This window comes from Myotis lucifugus, unplaced genomic scaffold (genome assembly GCF_000147115.1).
Source record: "Myotis lucifugus unplaced genomic scaffold, Myoluc2.0 scaffold_227, whole genome shotgun sequence".
Lineage (NCBI taxonomy): Eukaryota > Metazoa > Chordata > Mammalia > Chiroptera > Vespertilionidae > Myotis > Myotis lucifugus.
The window spans coordinates 1,476,770-1,498,415 of NW_005871275.1; the positions used below are offsets into that span (position 1 = coordinate 1,476,770).

A 21,646-nucleotide genomic window follows, 5' to 3' on the forward strand; every position below is an offset into this window, starting at 1 on the left:
TGTGAATAGAGAAGAACAAGCACCCGGAGAGATGAGAGCTAGGAGAGCACACAGCCATGGTAAAGATTTAGGATTTTATTCTAAGCACAGAAGAAAGCCACTGGAGGGCTGCAAGACTGCACAGGGCCAGGGTGGAAGCTGGGAGAGCAGTTAGCAAGCTTTTGAAGTTGTCTATGAAAGATATGTGGCTTTATCCTAGAGAGACTATGTTGGAAGTTGTAAGAATTGGTGGTTTGGGAAATATTTGTGAAGGCAGAACCAATCAGCTTGCATAGGGATTAGCATGTGGCAGGTGAAAAGGAGTAATACATTAATGATTTGAATACCTGGGAGAATAGTGGTACCTTTCTTGTGGGTGAGCAGGTTCATGGGAGGAAAACCAAGAGTTCGGTTTTGCACACGGTTTGATGTGCCTATTACATACCCCAAAGGAGGTTTCACTGGAGCTCAGGCAGAAGATGGGGATTAGAGAAGGCTATATGGAACCAACACACAGAAGGCATGTAAAGCCACAGGGATAGAAATAAACCTCATCGGTTGTGAGTCCAGATAGAGAAGAGAGCATCTCCTAAGACTGAGCAATGGGAGTCTCAGAACCCAGTGAGGCAGCAACAGAGAAGGAGTAGCGGGTGGGAGTCTCAGAACCCAGTGAGGGGTGGGAGTCTCAGAACCCAGTGAGGGCGGGGAGTCTCAGAACCCAGTGAGGGCGGGAGTCTCAGAACGCAAGGAGAGCATTCACAAAGGACAGAGTGGTCAGTTCTGTGCAATTCTGCTGAGAGACTAAGGTGAACAGCGATAACTGACCACTGGGTTTGACAACCAGCCATTTCTGTGAAGTGTGGGAGCAATAGCATGATTACTGCCCCTTAAAGAATGGGAGATGATGAAGTAGAGATTACTTTCAAGGAGGTAGCTGGAGAATGACATGAGGCCAAAGAATGAATTCTTTTTCAAAATGTGAAATTTTATAGTATGCTCTTGTGTTAATAGGAAAAATCTGAGTGAATGAGAGAGGGAGAGAGAGATGATGCTGGAACAGAAGAAATAATGCTAGTACGTAAAATTTCTGATGTGAGAGGGAATGGAATTCTGTGCCCAAATTGTCCTTGGTTAAGAATAGGAATAGTTAATTCATTTTAACAGGAAGGATTGCAGAGTATAAAGGAACAGGTAAATTGGATAATCTGATGATATATATTCTGAATAAATAAGTGGTACTCGTGTTTAAATTCAGGAAGAGGAGGGAATTTTGGAGTTTTGAAGAGAGAGAAAAAGGTGTGAAATAAGGTGCTGGGAGAGAGAAAACAAATTTAGTGGTGAAATGTAAGACTTTTCCTAATTATTAAATTCTGACTCCCCACTCCCCAATATCATAACATAAGTGTTCCCCCATGCTCATGTGCTGCTGTCACACCCATGGTCAGGTTAGTGTTCTGCCCTGAGGCAGCTAAAAGCCTGGTGTCGCCACCCTCCACCTGCCTGGGTTAGTGGAACATGCAAATCTCAGTCAGAGGGTGGAGGCAGGGGTGAAAGCCACCAAGGCCAGGGTCTGGGGGGAGCAGGAGAGGTGACACCGGGCATGATCTTATATAATCATTCATTATGTGTGTGTTCCCTATTCATTGGCATTGGGTTATATATCTAATTGCTCATAACTATAAATAATAGTGCAATTAACATCTTTAGGCATAAAGGTTTTTCTGTATTTCAGATTATTTCCTTAGCGTAAATTTCCAGAAACAGATTAAGTCAAAAGCTCTTGATTCATATAACCAAATTGCCTTCCAAAAAGATCAAGCCAATTAACACTTTAACAGCAGTGGATCAGAGACTATTTTATCACCGAACTGCCAATATTGAGCAATATTATCTAAAAATGCAAAACACAGAACTTTGCTGGTTTGATAGATGAAGATCATTGTGGGTTTTAAAAAAATGAGTTTTATTGATTTTTAGAGAGAAAAGGAGAGGAACAGATAGAAACATCAATGAGAGAGAAACATCATTGATCCGCTGCCTCCTGCACACCCCCTACTGGGGATCGAGCCTGCAACCCGGGCATGTGCCCTGACAGGGAATTGAACCATGATCTCTTGGTTCATAGGTGGAAGCTCAATCACTGAGCCACACCAGCTAGGCTGTTGTTTTAATTTGGGTTTCTTTGTACATTCTTGCATGTGTTTGGTTGCCATTTTTATTTTTATTTTATTTTTCCAGCACCTTTTGCCCCCTCTATTCCCTCTTCCCCCTCCACCTATCCATTTTTATTTTATTTAATTTTATTTATTTTAAATCTTTATTGTTGAAAGTATTGTATAGGTCCTCCTTTCCCCCCTATTAACCTCTTCCAGCCCATTTCTGTCCTCCCCGCAAACCCATTTTTATTTTTAAAGCACCTGTTTTGAGTAGTTGAAAAGGTGAGTTCAGATTAAGGAGAACTTTGAAATCCTGGCTGAAGAGCTTCCATTCAACATAGAAAGAAACAGAGCGTCAAAAGATTTTTGAGCAAGGAAATGACATAATGAAAGCAATGTTTAAGGAAGTTTAGTCTAGAAAGATAATGCAGGATGGAGAGGAATGAGGAAAAAGTGGCATCTGGAAAGCCAGCTCCCCAGTTATAATTCAGGCAGGGGGTGGTAAGGATCCAAATGTGGAGAGTGGAAGAGGAGGTGGAGAAGAAGAAATGGAAACAGATACTAGGTAGGAACAATCTAACGGAACTGGTGCTTTGCTGGATACAGGAATAGACAGATGAGCTCTAGAGGGTTTCAGTGTTCTAAGCCCAGATGACGGGGAAAAACGAGAGTTCTCCTCTGTAATCCTGGCGAACTCGTCTAACCTCTTTGTGACTGTTAACCCACCTGTAAAATGAGAATGATACCTGCTTTGCCTATTTCATGGTATTGCTATGCGGTCAATTGAGATAATTCAAGTGAAGCTTTGAAACTTTGAAAAGTTTAAGATATGGAATCTGTGGCAATCACAGAAAGTAAAAGTATGCTTGGTAGTGGGTGGTCAGGGGCAATGAATGTTTATAATAGCAGCCATCTTGTTGCCCATAATCCTCTCTTGCAGCAGACCTGGACCTCAACCAATTTTTCTATCACTCAAATCCCAGTTTAAGGTCAACACCCTGAACAAGTGAAGCCAAAGGACTTAGAGTTCAGCCAAGGAGACAGATGTGGAATTGTGGAGGTGAGAGGATAGAGCCAAGGAAGCTGATGAGCTAACGGCATTTGGCTCAGTTTCCTCTTTCCATCAGATGGAGGAGAGGAGATGAGGCAAGAGGATGTCCAACATCAGCAAGCAAAGTTCTTCTTTCGGACTTGCCTTCACATTGGACCATGACAAATGGCACAGACATGGATGCGCCACCATCAGATAGACCACTCAAAATCTCAGTCTCTACTCTTGCTATTTATTTCCCTTCTCACAAAAATAGGTCAGTTATTACCTACTTATTTTTTTCTCATAATTCAAATCTTCTGCCCCTACTTATCCATAGTGGCCTCCTTTACTTTCTTTAATGCCTTTACCGATTGCTACTCACTTTCTATGACCCAATTCCTGTGAAACAGGCTCTGTTCTACTGAGGAACTCACCTTTTTAAAAGGGCTCTTTTTTTAGTTCATTTTTTTTCATTGTGATTGATTTTAAACATTAAAAATACAGAAAAATATGATCGATGTACCCACCGTTAAGATAATCAGATGTCAACATTTTGCCATATTTGCTTTCGACCCCTCTCTCTTTCATATGAATAAAATGTATAGCTTATCCCTTCCTTCTCCCACTCTGTCCAGAGGCACCACTATCCTGGAGCTGGTGCATGCCGTTCTCCTGACTGCGTTTTCTACATACGGTTTGTATCTCTATAAAATATGTAATATTGGTTTGTGGCTTTCAAATTTTTAAATAAGTTGAATCATACAGCATGTATAATTTTTCAGCTTGTTTTTTTTTTCTGTTCAACAATGTTTTAATATTCACCCTTGCTGACACATGTAGCTGGAGTTCATTTTTAACTGTATAATATTCCATTGCATAAAAAAAGCCACAGATTTAAAAAAATTTACTTCTTTGCTATAGAATAGATAGGTTGTTTTTACGTTTTTGCTACTACAAAGAAGGCTACAGTGCACAGTGGACACAGCTCTGTGTACGGAGTTATGCACATTTCCCAGTGCTGGGTTACAAGGTAATCCCATTTTCAATTTTACTAAGTATCACAATGTTGTTCCAAAAGATACCAGTTTACAGTTTAACCAGAAGTGAGAAGAGCTTTCATTTCCCCACATACTTACCAATAATTGGTGTTATCATATTTTTAAAAAACAAAAACATTTGCATCAATAACATATTTTCATAATTGTATAGATATCTGTAAGTAAATTATAAATAATTTATTTGTAATTAATAATATACCTTGGAGATGCCTCCTGTAAATTTATTTTTTAATTATTTTAATTATATTTTTCAGTTAGAATTGACATTGCATATTATTTTATTTATTTATTTTTAAATCCTCACTTGAGGATATTTTTTCATTGATTTTAGAGAGAATGGGAGAGAGAGGGAAAGACAGAGAGAAATATCAATGTGAGAGAAACACTTCGATTGGTTGCCACCTGCACCTGCCCTGACCAGGTTGGAGCCTGCAACCAAGGTACGTGCCCTTGACTGGAATTGAACCCGGGACCCTCTGGTTTGCAGGCCAATGCTCTATCCACTGAGCCAAAAACACTTTGGGCTAATATTATTTTCTATTAGTTTCAGGTGTGCAGTATAGTGGTTAGACAATTATATAATTTACAAAATGATTCCCCTGATAATTCTAGTATCCACCTGGCACCATACGTGGTTAATATAATATTATTGGCTATATTCCCTATGCTGTACTTTGCTGTACTTTACATCCCCATGACTATTCATAATTACCAATTTGTACTTCTTAATCTCTATCTTTTCATCCATCCCCCCAACACCCTCCCACCTGGCAACACTCAATTTGTTCTCTGTATTTGTGAGTCTGTTTGTTTTGTGTGTTCATTTATTTTGTTCTTTAGATTTCATGTATAAGTGAAATCATATGATATTTGTCTTTTTCTGTTTGACTTTATTCACTTAGCATAATACCCTCTAGGTCCATCCATGTTGTTGCAAATGGTACAATTTCTTTTTTTATGGCTGAGTAATATTCCATCAGATATATGTACTAGTACAGTGCCTTCTTTATCCACTGTTCTATTGACAGGCACTTTGGTTGCTTCCATATCTTAGCTATTGTAAATAATGCTGCAATGAACATAAGGATGCATATATCTTTTCATATTTCTTTGGCTATATACTCAGAAGTTCAATTTCTGAGTCATAAGGTGGTTTTATTTATTTATTTTTATAAAAAAGATTTTTATTGATTTCAGAGAGGCAAGGAGAGGGAGAGAGAGAGATAAAAACATCAATGATGACAGAGAATCATTGATTGGTTGCCTCCTGCATGCCACACACAGAGGATCTAGCCTGCAACCCAGGAATCAAACCATGACCTCCTGGTTCATAGTTGGATGCTCAACCACTGAGCCATGCCGGCCGAGCTGTTTTTAATTTTTTGAGGAACCTTCATACTGTTTTCCATAGTGGCTGCACCAATTCGTAATTCCACCAACAGTAGGAGTTTCCTTTTTTCCACATCTTTGCCAACACTTTTTCGTTGATCTATTGATGATAGCCATTCTGACAGGTGTGAGGTGATTATGGTTTTAATGTGCATTTTTCTGATGATTAGTGGCACTGAACATCTTTTCATATGTCTGTTGGCCATCTGGTTGTCCTCTTTGGAGAAGTGTCTATTCAGGTCCTCTGCCCATAATTTAATTGGATGTTTTTGGTCTTGAGTTGTATGAGTTCTTTATAAACTTTGGATATTAACCCTTTATCAGATGTATCAATGGCAAATATCTTCTACCATTAAGTAGGTTGTCTCTTCGTTTTGTTGATGGTTTCCTTTGCTGCACAAAAACTTTTTACTTTCGTGTAGTCACATTTGTTTCTCCTTTTGTTTTCCTTGCCCAAAGAATCATATCAGAAGAAATACTACTAAGATAAATGTTAGAGAGCTTACTTCCTATACCTTTTTCTAGGAGTTTTATGGTTTTGAGCCTCACATTTAAGTCTTTAATCCATTTTGAATTTATTCCTGTATATGGTATAGAAAGGTGCTCTGGTTTCATTTTTTTGCATGTATCTTTCCAATTTTCCCAGCACCATTTGTTGAATAGACTGTCTTTACCCTGTTGTATATTCTTGCCTCATATATTGGTTGACCATCTAGGCATTGGTTTATTTCTGGGTTTTCTATTCTGTTCCATCGATCTATGTGTCTACTTTTGTGTCAGTACCATGCTGTTTTGATTACTATAACCTTATAGTATAGTTTGATATTAGGTAGTATGATACCTTTGTTCTTCCTCAAGATTGCTGTGAGTATTTGAGGTCTTTGTGGCTCCATATAAATTTTAGGGTTATTTGTTCTAGCTCTTTGAAAAATACCATTGGATAAGGATTGCATTGGATCTATAGATAGCTTTAGGTCGTATGCACATTTTAATGCTGTTAGTTTTTCCTATCCATGAAAGTGATATATGCCTCCATTTATTTATATCTTATTCAATTTCTTCAATATCTCATGCTTTTCCAAATACAGGTCTTTTACCTCCTTGGTTAAATTTATTCCCAGGGTGTTTTTTTTTGATGCAACTATAAATGGGATTGTTTTCTTAATTTTTCTTTCTGATAGTTCAATATTGGTGTAAAAAATTCCACCTATTTCCTCAAAAAACTAAAAATGGAACTCCCATTTGACCCAGTTATCCCACTTCTAGGAATATATCCCAAGAAACTAGAAACACCAATCAGAAAGGATATATGCACCCCTATGTTCATAGCAGCACAATTTACAATAGCTAAGATTTGGAAACAGCCTAAGTACCCATCAGCAGACGAGTGGATTAAGAAACTGTGGTACATCTACACAATGGAATACTATGCTGCAGTAAAAAAGAAGGAATCCTTACCATTTGCAACAGCATGGATGTAACTGGAGAGCATTATGCTAAGCAAAATAAGCCAGGCAGTGAAAGAGAAATATCACATGATCTCACTCATTTGTGGAATATGACGAACAACATAAACTGATGAACAAAAACAGATCTAGAGACAGAGAAGCATTGATCAGACTGTCAAACCTCAGAGGGAAGGTAGGGGAGGGTGAGGGTAAGGGGGAGAGATCAACCAAAGGACTTGTATGCATGCATATAGGCCTAACCAGTGGGCACAGACACCAGGGGTTAAGGCAGGGGTGGGTAAACTTTTTGACTCGAGGGCCACAATGGGTTCTTAAACTGGACCGGAGGGCCGGAACAAAAGCATGGATGGAGTGTTTGTGTGAACTAATATAAATTCAAAGTAAACATCATTACATAAAAGGGTATGGTCTTTTTTTTTTTTAAGTTTTATTCATTTCAAACGGGCCGGATCCGGCCCGCAGGCCGTAGTTTGCCCACAGCTGGGTTAAGGGCATGAGCGGGGGGTGGGGGGGGGCAATGGGGGAATAAGGACACATATGTAATACCTTAATCAATAAAGAGAGAGAGAGAAAAAGAGATATAAACTTCCAGTTATAAAAATGTAAGACACAGGATGTAATCTACAGCATAGGCAGTATAGTCAATAATATTCATAATAACTTTGTACAGGGACAGTTGGTTACTAGACTTATTGTGGTAATCACTTTGTAATCTATATAAATGTCAAATCGCTATGTTGTACACCTGAAACTAATATAATGATATATACGTCAACTATACTTTAATAAACAAAAAAAGTTTTGCAATCATAAGAAAAATTTTGTCTATTAGTCATGAAATTTTCAATTGTATAAGGATGAAAATCTTTGACAGCTTTCTTAAATAACGATGCATTTCTACAATGTAAAAAAAATCCACCTATTTACCTTGGTCAGTGTGGTTCAGTGGTTAGAGTATCTGCCCATGCACTGAAGGCCATGGGTTCCATTCCTGGTTGAGAGCATGTACCTGGGTTGCAGGTTTCATCCCTGATCCTGGTTAGGGTGCATGCAGGAGGCAACCAGTGCAGGAGGCAACCAGTAGATGTATCTCTCTCACATCGATGTTTTACCCTCTCTCTCTCTCTCTCTCTCTCTCTCTCTCTCTCTCTCTCTCCCTCCCTCCCCCCTCTCCCTGCCTCCTTTCTATTCTCCCTAAAAAAAAAACCAATGAAAAAATATTCTTGGGTGAGGATTAACAACAAAAAAATTCCACTGATTTCTAAATATTAATTGTGTATCCTGCTACTTTACTGAATTCATTTATCAGTTTGAGCAGCTTTTTGGTGGAATCTTTAGTGTTCCCTATATATAGTATCATGCCATCAGCTAATAAGTCAGTTTTACTTCTTCCTTTCCAATTGGATGCCTTTTATTTTTTCTTGTCTGATTACTGTAGCTAGGTTTCTAATACTATATTGAATAAAAGTGGTGAAAGTGGACAATGCTATCTTGTTCCTTAAGGAAAACATTTTTAGCTGCTTCACATTGAGTATGTTAGTAGCATGTTATTTAGTCTCTATGTGTTTGTGTGTTTTTCAGTTTTTTCTTGTAATTGATTTTTAGTTTTATACCATTGTGGTTGGAGAAGATGCTTGGGATGATTTCAATCTTCTTAAATTTATTGAGGCTTTTTGTGTGTGTGTGTGGCTTAACATGTGGTCTGTCTGGAAAATGTACCATGTGCACTTGAAAAGAATGTGTATTGTAATGGTTTGGGGTGAAATGCTCTGAACATATAAATTAAATCCATCTGGTCTAATGTGTCATTTAAGGCCACTGTTTCCTTGTTGATTTTCTGTCTGAAAAATCTATCCACTGATGTCAATAGGAATTAAAGTCCCCTACTATGACTCTATTACTATAGGTCTCTCCCTTTATGTCCATCACTATTTGCTTTATATATTTAGGTGCTCCTATGTTGGGTGCATAACTGTTTACAAGTGTTATATCCTCTTGTTGGATTGATCCCTTCACCATGATATAGAGTCCTTCATCTATTATTATAACTTTGTTTTAAAGTCTATTTTTGTCTCATGTAAGTATTGCTACACCAGCTTTTTAAATATTTCCATTTGCATGAAATATCTTTTTCCATCCCTTTACTTTCAGTCTGCATGTGTGTTTTGATCTGAAGTGCATCTCTTGTAGACAGTATATATATGGGTCTTATTTTCTAATCCATTCAGCTACTCTGATTGGAGCATTAAGTCCATTCACATTCAAAGTAATTATAGGAACGTTGTTATTGCCATTTTATCACTCATATTTATGTCCCTTTTTATCTTTTTTCTTCTTAAAGAAGTTCCTTTAACATTTCTTGTGATACTGATTTGGTGGGAATGAATTCATTTAGCCTTTTGTTGTCTGGGAAATTCTTTATCACTCCTTCAATTTTAAATGAATAACCTTAGTGGGTAGAGTAGTCTTGATTGCTTTTCATCACTTTGAATATTTCATGCTAATTTTTCTAGCCTGAAAAGTCTCTGTTGAGAAATCAGCTGATAGTCTTTTGGAAGCTCTTATAGGTAAATAACTATTTTTCTCTTGATGCTTTTAAGATTCTCTCTTTGTCTTTCACCTTTGCAATTTTAATTATGATGTGTCTTGGTGTGGGTCTCTCTGGGTTTATCTTGTTTGGGACTCTGTGCTTCCTGAACTTGTATGCCTTTGTCCTTTGCTAGGTTAAGGAAGTTTTCAGTCATTATTTCTTTAAATAGATTTTCAATCCCTTGCTCTCTCTCTTCTCCTTTTGGTGTCTCTATGATGCCAGTATTGTTACTCTTGATGTTGTTCCAGAAGTCCCTTAGGCTATTGTCAATTTTTAATTTATTTTTTCTTTTTGCTGTTCTGATTGTCTTCTGCTACCTTGTCTTCCAAATCACTGACTTGATTCTCTGCTGCATCTAATCTGCTGTTAAGTCCTTCCAGTGTATTCTTATTTATTTATTTATTTATTTATTTATTTAAGGCCCAGTGCATGAAAATTCATGCACTGGAGGGGGGCGTTTCTCAGCCCGGCCTGCCCCCTCTCACAGTCTGGGAGCCTTCATGGGCAGGAGGCGACCCGGCGATCAGGGGAAGGCAACGCCACCATCACACCTCTGCTGCTGCCACTGCCGGCAGTGCAAGCCTTGGCTGACCCTGGTTACCTAAGCCTCAGGTGGCCCTGGGTGGCTGGGGGGCTGAGGGGACTGGGGGACTCTGGAGGCAGGTGCACGGCAAGGCCGGGCCTGCCTGGGGGCGGGCCTGGCCTTGCCGTGCACCTGTCGCCCTGGCAGAGCTGAGGGGACTGGGCGCCACCATCTTGTGGCTATGGGTGCCACCATGTTTGAGGGGGTGGCAGTCAATTAGCATATTCCCTCCTTATTGGCTGTGGGTGCCGCCATCTTTGCAGCCTGCTGCTCAGTCATTTGGTCGTCCCTCACTAACCTCCCTGCCGGCCTGGTCACCCCAAGCAGCCTGTTCAGTCATCTGTTTGGTTGTGAGGGTCGCTTAAGCTTTTATATATAGAGATTTATTTATTTATTCATCTTTATTGTTGAGAGTATTACAGGCGTCTGCCATTTTTCTCCCATTGCCCCTCTCCATACGGTTCCCACCCCACCCCAGGCCTTCACCAAATTATTTTCTGTGTCCATGGGCTATGCATATATGTCTTTAAGTTCTTTGCTTAATCTCTTCCCATCTACCCTTCCTTCTTAGTTCTGTACCATGCTTCTATGCCTCTGGACTTATTTTGTACATCAGTTTGTTTTGTTCATTATATTCCACATATAAGTGAGATCATGTGATACTTGATTTGGCTTATTTTGCTTAGCATAATACTCTCCAGGTCCCTCCATGCTGTCTCAAAGGGTAAGAGATCTTTATTTTTCACAGCTGCATAGTATTTCATCCTGTAAATGTACCACAGTGTTTTTGTCCATTCACATACTGTTTCTAGATCTTAACCATTGTAAATAGTGCTGCTATGAACATACGGGTGCATATATTCTTTCAGATTGGTGTTTTGTGTTTTTTAGGATATATTCTTCAGTTCAGTTATTTTATTCTTCATTTCTGATTTGTTCTTTCTTATAGTTTATATGTCCTTTTATATGCTTACTATCTCTTTGTTGATGTTCTTACCAAGTTTATCTATTTTTCTTTAAGTTCCTTGAGCATCCTTTTAACCATTGTTTTGAACTCTGTGTCTGGTAGATTACTTGCTTCCATGTCATTTAGTTCTTTTTCTGGAGATTTCTCTCTCTCTCTTTTTTTTTTCTACATGGGACATGTTTCTTTGTCTCCTCATTAACCTGTCTCTCTGTGTCTGTTTCTATGTATTAGTAGATCTTCTATGTCTCTAAGTCTTGGCAGGGTGGCCTTGTAGTAGGTGTCCTCTGGGGCCCAGTGGCATAGTCTCCTTTAGCACCTGAGCCGAGTGCTCCAGGAAGGTCCCTTGTGTAGGTTGTGTGTTCCTTTCTGTTGTAGTTGAGTCTTGATTTCTATTGGCACATCAGTGGGTGGCACCCTCAGGCTTGCTGGCTGTGAGGATTGGCCACAATCATAGTGTACAAGCTGCTGTCATAGGCTGACTCCACAGAGCAGGATGTGCCCAGCTGAGACCTCCCTTTGGGTGTGCCACTTATGAAGCTAATTAGGTGGTTCTCTGTTTTGAAGCTGGCACCTGGGATGTTGGTTCTGGGACCTCTTGGGAAGGACTTGGGGGTGGGTCAACCTCAGATGCTGCCTGTGACAGGTCCAAAGCTATCTGTTAGTAGCTACAAAGTGATCTGAGGTTGGTAGCTGCCTGTGTTAGGCCTGGATGTGTGTGGGAGGGGCCATGCTGTGATCTGAGACTGGCTGCAACCAGTACTGGGCCAGGAACAGGGCAGTAAAAGACCCAACGCACCCTGAGACCTGCCACTGCCTGCTGGCTACCCATAAGGCTCTGTTGCTGAAAGAGTCCTGGGCTGGGTAAGGCAGAGTCTCAGGGAGTCCCCAGGGTGGGGCAAGTGGTGTTCATCAATAACTACATTCAGATTTGGTGACAGAGCTAAGTGTGAAGCTACTCAGCAAAAATCGAAGGGTACCTAGATGCCACTGCCTGGGGCCTGCAGGCCTTTGTGGTGGGACGGGGTCTCAGGAAGTAATCAGGGAGGAGGTAGTGGAGTTCACAGGCTAATGCAGATTCAGATTTGGTTGTGTGGAGAGAGGGCTTAACACAGGGACATTAGTGGCCATCCCTCCAGCCCTTGCCCCAAAGCCACACAACTCAGTTTTTCTTCCTTTGTCTCTGGCACCCCTTGAGCCACGATCCCTCCACCAGAACCTAAGGTGAGTGCCTGTAAGCGAGTTTGTGTGCTGGCCCTTTAAGAGGGCACCTGGGTTTCCAGCAGCCTTTTGGCTAGCTCAAAGGACAGAATCCCTGCTGATTTTCTCAGCCAAGTGTTGGTGGGCTCCTCTTCCCAAAACTGGTGTGTCAGCTGGAGTGCTTGGCATGGGCCTGAGATGCTCTCCCTTCAGAGGGAACCTCTGCAGCTGAGAAGACCCTCAGCATTCTCAACTGCAGCACCTGGGTGTGGGGCCAGCGGGTTTTGCATCTCCTCCCCTCTTTCTGTTCTCCATGTTGCTTCTTTATATCCTTAGTTATAGGACCTCTGATGGTTATCCAGGTAGATTGTTCCGTAATTTAGTAATTTTGATGTGGTCATGGGAAGAGCTGAGTGCAGTGTCCATCTAATCTGCTATCTTGACTGGAATTCCTGATGTTTTAATTACGGCAAAATGATGGGTGTGAATGGCATCTTGCAGTGGGTTTAATTTACGTTTCTCTGACTACTAGTTAGGTGGAACATCTTTTTCCATTTTTGTTGGCCATTCAGGCTTCTTTTCCTGTGAATTGCCTGTTCATGTTTTTTTGCCCATATTTCTATTAACCTATTTGTCTTTTTCTCAATGATTTTAGTTTTATTAAATATGTTTTGGATACTGATGTTTTGTTGGTTAAATAAGTTAAGTTTTCCCCATTCCATGAATAGTTTTAAACTTTGTTTATGGTGAAATTTTAATATAAAAGCCTTTAAAATTATAACATAGTAAAATTTATCAATATTTTCCATTATCCTTGTGCTTTCTGTTACTTGTTTAAAAATTTCTTTTTCTACTCTGATATGAAGTATTCCCCTTACTTTATTCTAAAAATTAAAGAAAATTCTGTTTGAAAGATCTATTTAGATTTTTGTCTTTTCTCACTTAAGTCTTTAATTCACCTGAATTTTTTGGGAAAAGGGGGATTTGTGTTTGATTTGAGGTAGAAATCTGATTTTTATCATGTAAATAGCCTATTATCCCAGGATAATTTACTCAATAATCTATTCTCTTCCCACTGAGTTGTGGTGTCAGTTCTGTCAGATGCTAAGTTTCCATATATTTGTATTGTTGTTTTCAGGTTCTTTATTTGTTCACAGTGACCTCTTTATCTATCCCACACAAGTTATGATTACTTGAGAATACATTTTGATATTTGGTATGGCATGATCCCTTCTTCTTCTAGGTAGATTAGTCACAACTTTGACTTAGAGGTTGTACATGGTGATATGCTGCTATATTTTTATTAGGCAGAGATTTCTAGTTTCTGTCCCTGCTATATCCCAAATGTAACTCTGGTGTGAACCATACTGACCTATTGACAGTTCATGATAAGCCTCAGCAACTTTGCACATGTTCCTTTCTTGACCTGGCCACTTGATTTGCTCTAGAAAGCACCTTCTGATGCTCTCTCTCTCTTTTTTTTTAATGTTTTTATTGATTTCAGAGAGAGGAAGGGAGAAAGAGAGATAGAACCATCCATGATGAGAGACAATCATCATTTGGCTGTCTCCTGCACGCTCCCTACTGGGGATTGAGCCTGCAACCCGGGCATGTGCCCTGACCTGGAATTGAACCATGATCTTCTGGTTCATGGGTCAACACTCAACCACTGAGCCACACCAGCTGGGCACCTTCTGATGCTCTTCGGCCTCTTCTCTGTTCCTCTCCTACCACCTCGTGCATGCCTCTGCTCTGGCACTTACCCTTTTGTAGTAAACTTACTGACTTTCTTACTTGCCCACTTCACTGTGGGCTCTTGGAGAGCAATAACTGCCTTAATCATTACTGAGTCCTCAGTATCTAGAGCTATGTCAACAGACAGAAGACTCAGTAACTACGCCAATGTCCACAGTCTATTTCAGACAGAACTTATTCTTTCCAAACTCTTGGTTGTTCCAGTCTTACTGCTTTAATCTTAAAGTATTCTGAAAATGTTTTGCTGTCACAGAAATTTAGTTTAAGTAATAGTTTGATGAGTTTTGGGGGGTTCGGGCAGGATTGACTAAAAACATCGCAGGTCAATATTGCCTTCTGTTCTCTTAAATATTTTCAGAGAAGGAGAGTTCATTAGTTCACCATTTTAATCACTTTTTCAGAAGCCCAGTTTTCTCTGCACAGTCGTTTGTGAGATGGTTCCTTCTGTGTCAGTGTAAACCCAGGCTAGATAGGCCTTTATCCGCTTTGCAAACATATCTTGACTCCTCACAGTGCCAACTCTGAAGGAAGATGCCAACAGCATACCTTGCTCACACAATATGTCCTTTAAACATAGTTAGGGCCTCATTGGAGAATCTGTGCAATATGAAGTGGAAACGTGACTGTTGAAGGAACTGCTGGTCCCTTGGGCAGGTGGCAGGAGAAGTAATGAAGACAAGGGATTCATATGTTCTTGTATGTGCCCTGACCAGGGATTGAACCCGCAACCTCATTCCATTGTTCCAAGTCTGGATGCATACCTTTTACATGTTTCTTAAAAGAGCTTTGCTGTCTCTACACCCTTAAGAATCAAATCATACTCAAAGCAGCCACTGTCACATAGAATTTGTCTCCAATTAGAGCCCTTGTGTGGTGCTTTTTTTGGTCTCAGTCCTTTCACATTCCATTTTTCTCTTATGCCCAGTCCGTTATGCTATACTTAGGTGAGTTGGTCCATCCTCTTTTTACCTGTCTCTTCAAAGTAAATGTGTCTCAAATTACCTTCCTTTTTCAACTCTCTGCACCCCATTAGTCCCTCTTAATAGTTATCAGTTGCTTCTTTACTCAGTTTTAATGTGGAGGTTCTCCTACCTTTATTACTTCTTGCATATTTTCTTTTATTTCCTCTTTAACTCTCTGCCATTCTCTGTATTTTTAAAAAATATTTATTTTTTTACTTTAAGAGAAAGAGAGAGAGAGAGAGAGAGAGAGAGAGAGAGAGAGAGAGAGAGAGTTTTGTTGTTCCATGTATTTATGCATTCATTGGTTGATTCTTGTATGTGCCCTGACCAGGAATTGAACTCACAACCTTAGAGTATTGGGACAATTCTCTAACCAACTGAGCTACCCAGCCTGGGCCCATTCTCTGTATTTTAATCCTGTAATTGAGCCATAATCGTTTCTATTGTCCCATTTGTTAATTCACTTTATTCCATTTTTAGACTCATTAAATCTGGTGCCCAATTGACATGATGATAAGGAGTAAGTTAGAACACACAAGGTTGCAGCTTGAAGAAGCTGCATGCATTTAAACACACGAGTTAATTACTTTAGATATTAGGTTATTCAGATTTTAGTATTTTGTTTGTTTGTTTGTTTTGTTAATCTTCAACCAAGGATATTTTTCCCATTGATGTTTTTAGAGAAAGTAGAAGGAAGGGAGGGAGGAAGAGAGGGAGAGAGAGAGAAACACTGATTTGAGACACATTGATTAGTTGCCTCCCACACATGCCCCGACCGGCTGGGACCAAACCTGCAACCCATGTACATGCCCTTGACCTGCAATTGAGCCCGTGACCCTTCAGAGCATGGGCCAACACTCTAACCATTGAGTACACTGGTCAGGGTAGATTGTAGTTTTCTTGTTCACTGCTGTATTCACCAAGCCTGGCACAGCACCAGACACAAAGTGTGTCTTATTAATGTTGGTTGAGTGAGTAGAAGAGTGTTGGGCTAATATGGAATGCATTCTGGATCTTTTAACACTGAAAAGTAATTAGATTCGGGTTCAAAATGATTTTTAACCTTATATATGGCATGTCCACTCTTTAAAAAATGCTCTAATAAATATTTTTTAAAAATTAGTAAATACATTTAAAAATTAAACTGGAGTCTTTAGGAAGCTCAATCATTAAGGGTTGGAAATGAGAAGATATTCATTGTTTTAAATACACGAGGTCATTTAAAACTAGTACCTATCTGTCCTTTCGTGAGTGATGTGAGGCAATGCTGAGCTGCACAGCCCCAGTGTGCAGCGCCCAGCCCCACAGTCACGCTTCCGGCATGAGCCTTGGTCACTTACCCACTAACTCTATGATTTGGAGCCAGTTATTCCTCCTCTCTGTCTCTACTCCCTCATCCTTTGGTCTATAAATCAGGCATGACAATTTAGCAAACTTCATAAAATTGTTTTGAGGAGCAAACAAATTAGTATTAATAAAGTGCTCGGAACAGAACCAGGTACCTGACAAGCACTTGTTAAGTTAAAACAGTCTGTGAAATGCATCTAATAATATTACCCACCTCAGATAACACCTGTGAAAGTAAATGAGATATTTGTAAAACTCCTAACACAGTGCCATGGTATCTGGTGAAAGCTCAATCAATATTTATTATTTATTCAATGAAGATGTATTAAGATATGATAGCTAACTACAAAGGTTTTAAAAATAAGCACACATAGCGCGGCTGGCGTGGCTCCGTGGTTGAGCATTGACCTATGAACCAAGTCATGGTTCGATTCCTGGTCAGGGCACGTGCCAGGGTTGCGGGCTCGATCTCCAGTGGAGGGTGCAGGAGGCAGCCAATTGATGATTCTCTCTCATCATTGATGTTTCTATCTCTCTCTCCGTCTCCCTTCCTCTCTGAAATCAATAAAAATATATATATATTTTAAAAATAAGCACACATAAGACAAGAGAACAACTGAGTGCTCTGTGACATGAACTGAAACGAAACCCAGACAGCAGAGAAGAGGAGTGGGAAAGAAGGGTCCCTAGTGAAGGCAGCCTCTGGCCCGAGGCGGGGTGGGGAGAGGAGAGGGAGAGACTGACGGGTGAGTGGGAAAGGCCCAGAGAGCCTGCACTCGGGCTGGAGCTGCCAGGCTGGCAGCAGAGTGCGCACTCCGTGGAGCGCCAGGCAGCGCGGTTTCCAGGGCGCCTGGGCTCTTCCATCTGGGTTGCCTGGTGGAATGGCCTCATGTCCCCGTGCACATGCTTTCCTGGGCCTGTGTGCTGAGGATCTCTTTCGCTTCTGCTTGATGCCCTTTGGCCCAAGACTTTAGTACTCAGCTTTCATAACACTTTCTTAAAATTGCATTTCTCCTATAGAACGGCTGTGCCCCACTGAAAGGTTTTCCTGAAAGGAAATGTGGCTCTAGAGCGTGAGCCCTCATGTGTGCCCTGCTTCCTCTCTCATATTTTCTTTGGAATAGAGTGAGCTGTCATTTAACAAATAACAGTGATAATGGGCCCGATTCTGTCATTGATCTAACGTCACTAAAATACTGTCAGTACATACATTCTTCTTGAGTTGCCAGGCTTAATACAAAAGATGCCTCTCAAGTCTCTAAAGAATGTAGTTTATTTTCAGACTTTTAAACTCAGTCTAACTTTCCAAAGATTTAGTACATTATGGACTAGTTTTTAGTTTGTGATCTCAGTGTTTTTCCATTTCAGCTTTGGTTACCAGTGAGTCAAGGATTATCACTTTGGTTACCTGTAATCTTTACTTAGAGGTTTGTAAAAAGAAAAACGATAAAAGAATTGGTATATCTAAAGATATCTACATGCATGAACATAAGTGTGATAGTCACAGCGTGTATTGCATTGGCTGTTGAATTCACTGCCTCAGATAGGAAACTTACATATAAAACTTCGTAAATACTATATGCACATAAGAGATTATCTTCAGAAAATTAAGACATTACTTTCCAAAGAGCTGTAGTAGTTTTAACGAGTAAAAAAAGGGGAAGGGAGATAAAATAGACAACTTAGTATAGTTGAGCTCAATAAATCCTAATAGGAGCATATTAGAATAATATTTAGAAAATATTTTATATAAGAATTTCTAGGGAGAAACCAAGATGGCGGCATAGGTAAACACCGGAGTTTGCTGCCTCGAACAACCACTTCAAAAATACAACTAAAAGACAGAACGGACATCACCCAGAACCACAGGAAGGCTGGCTGAGGAGAGACTCTACAACTAGAAGGAAAAACAACAGCATTACGAGGAATAGAGGAGGCGCAGTGTGGAAAATTTAAAGGTACGGTGGTGCGGCGGTGCGCGCGCAAAGCAGGCTGGTGGCTGAGGGCGCGGTTGTCGTTTTCAATCCGGAGGGAGCCTCAGACTCTGGGCTACAGATTCGGGCGAGTCTCTAGGGACCCAGACTCAAACGGGAGAAGCGGGACTATCTGGCTACGGTCCCTCCGAGGTTTGCAGCGGCTGTGGGGACAGAGAGGCAGAGCCCCTGGAGACGGACTGAGAGCAGCCATAGCGGCTCCCTCCCCCCGCCCTGTTGAGCCCGCCCCGCCCAGGCCCTGCGCAGAGCCATTTGCCAATCGCCTCAGGCAAAGGCTGGACTAGCGCCTCCCCAGAGGACTGAAGTTTTCCACACAGCTGATTCCTATAGCCAGTCGGCCTTGTGGTCAAATCTCTCTAGTGTTAACTACAACAATTAAGGCTTGGCTAGAACAAGACTGCGCACAAAGACCACAAGGGGGTGCACCAAGAAAGCATAAAAGATGCGGAGACAAAAAAACATGTCAGAAATGGAGGATATGGAGCTAAGAATCGCAATTTTGAGGGTTTGCTATAAACTTGAGCAGAGCTTCACGAAAACTAATGAGACCCTCGATGCTACGATAAAGAAATTAGAAAGTAAGCATACACGGACTGAAATAAAGAATATTATACCCAATAGCAGACCAGAGGAGCACAAGAATCAAACCAAAGATTCGACAAAAAACACCCAACTGGAAAAGCAAAATGAAAAAAGAATCCGAAAGTGTGAAGATAGTGTAAGGAGCCTCTGGGACAGCTTCAAGCGCACTAATATCAGAATAATAGGGGTGCCAGAAGATGAGAGACAGCAAGATATTGAAAACCTATTTGAAGAAATAATGGCAGAAAACTTCCCCCACCTGGTGAAAGAAATGGACTTACAGGTCCAAGAAGCGAAGAGAACCCCAAACAAAAGGAATCCAAAGAGGACCACACCAAGACACATCATCATTAAAATGCCAAGAGCAAAAGACAAAGAGAGAATCTTAAAAGCAGCAAGAGAAAGAGACTCAATTACCTACAAGGGAATACCCATACGACTGTCAGCTGATTTCTCAACAGAAACTTTGCAGGCCAGAAGGGAATGGCAAGAAATATTCAAAGTGCTGAATACCAAGAACCTACAACCAAGATTACTTTATCCAGCAAAGCTATCATTCAGAATTGAAGGTCAGATAAAGAGCTTCACAGACAAGGAAAAGCTAAAGGAGTTCATCACCACTAAACCAGTATTATACGAAATACTGAAAGGTATCCTTTAAGAAGAGGAAGAAGAAAAAGGTAAAGATACAAATTGTGAACAACAAACATGCATCTATCAACAAGTGAATCTAAGAATCAAGTGAATAAATAATCTGAGGTACAGAATGAACTGGTGATTATAATGAATCAGGGACATAGAAAGGGAATGGACTGACTATTCTTGAGGGGGGGAAGGGGAATGGGAGATTCGGGAAGAGACTGGACAAAAATCGTGCACCTATGGATGAGGACAGTGGGTGGGGAGTGAGGGCGGAGGGTGGGGCGGGAACTGGAAGGAGGGGAGTTATGGGGGGGGGGAAGAGGAACAAATGTAATCTGAACAATAAAAATTTAATTAAAAAAAAAAAGAATTTCTATAAGACTCTTTACATATTTTTCTTTTGGACCTCGGAAGATCAAAGAAAGCTGGGAGGAAGTTACCTTTATTGGATTTAGAGTTGTTTGGCATTTGACAACTCATTGACTAATTTTTATATAAATGATGTCGGTCAGAGGTAGCATTTACTAAGTCATGACAGTGTGCCAGCTGAGTCATATTAATTCATTTAAACCTCACCACATGCCTGTGTTGTCAGTATTATTCCAATTTTATAAATAAGGAAATAGAGGCTCAGAGATTAAAGAGTGAGTTGCCCAAATCCTCTGACCCATGAGGGCAATGTTAGGACTCAAACCTCCCTAATACCTCATAATCTTTCTATTTGTAGCAATTGCCTTGGGACATTCTCTTGCCTTGTTCATCTTCTAGTCCCACAATGCTCTTGAGCTTTCAAAATTGCTCAACTCTAATTCTTTAACCTACATCCAAAGTATGGAAACGGAACTTAAGTCAAATTTACTTCCTTTAAAGAATCACCCAACATCTCACATTAACATTTCATGAAGAGCATTTTGTGAATGAGAAAGTTGGGGGAATACAGAACTTGAAACCATAGTTTACCTGATTTCTTTAGTACAGGACTTCTTTGGGTGCTTAACATACTGGTGTGAACACTGAATCTCTAAGGGGAAGACATTATTTATAGGTATGGTTTCACAAGCTACTTATTTATTCATCTTTTTATTTTGGTAGAATACCTCAAGGGATTAGTTTTCTATGAAACTACACGTCTTACAAATGAGGCTAAAGATATTCCAAAGCGCCCTGACCAGGTTGGCTCAGTGGATAGAGCGTTGGCCTGCAGACTAAAGGGTCCCAGGCTTGATTCCAGTCAAGGGCATGTACCTTGGTTGCGGGCACATCCCCAGTGTGTGTGTGTGTGGCATTCAGGAAGCAGCTGATTGATGTTTCTCTCTCATCGATGTTTCTAACTCTCTATCCCTCTCCCTTCCTCTGTAAAAAATCAGTAAAATATATATTTAAGAACCACTTCATATTGCCAATTCTTTGATTTAGGTTGTTATGGTATTGCAAATAAATGGCAAATTTATTTTTAATATAAATGTTATTATTAATCAGAATTATAAATAAGTTTATTTTAAATTTATTTAACCATAGAATGATGAAGCAAACAATAGATGGTGTTTATACTTACTGATTTAAGTCTAGTTGCCTTAAAATATATTTTTTGTTGAAGAAAAATGAACAAATGACCATTAGTTTAGATTTTATTTACCAGTATTATAAAGTATCATTTAAAATATTATTCTTTTTACCAAATCATTAAAATTGGTATAAGTGAGTTTAAAAGATTATAAATCCACTCTGAACTTCATCTATGCCAAGTGTTCAAGGCTCCGCTATCCCTCAAGCCAAGGAACTAATCCTCACACCACTTTCCTGCTGTCAAGGTGAACTGAAACCTTCCTGAGTGGCTCTTAGCATTTCTGTCTGATGCACTGTTTATAGCAGATGCCATCGGGTTAGCAATGGGGTCTGCATAGGACCTGGCTCACACCGTCCTCATGGAAGTTGATATAAGT

The 21,646-nt window shown here is 40.2% G+C and overlaps 1 protein-coding gene across 1 annotated transcript in view; it reads right to left on the bottom strand.

Annotated features, from left to right (window-relative positions):
* The window catches only part of FLT1 (fms related tyrosine kinase 1), a 198,723-nt gene that overhangs the window by 66,134 nt on the left and 110,943 nt on the right, over positions 1 to 21,646 (bottom strand). The window lies entirely within an intron of this gene.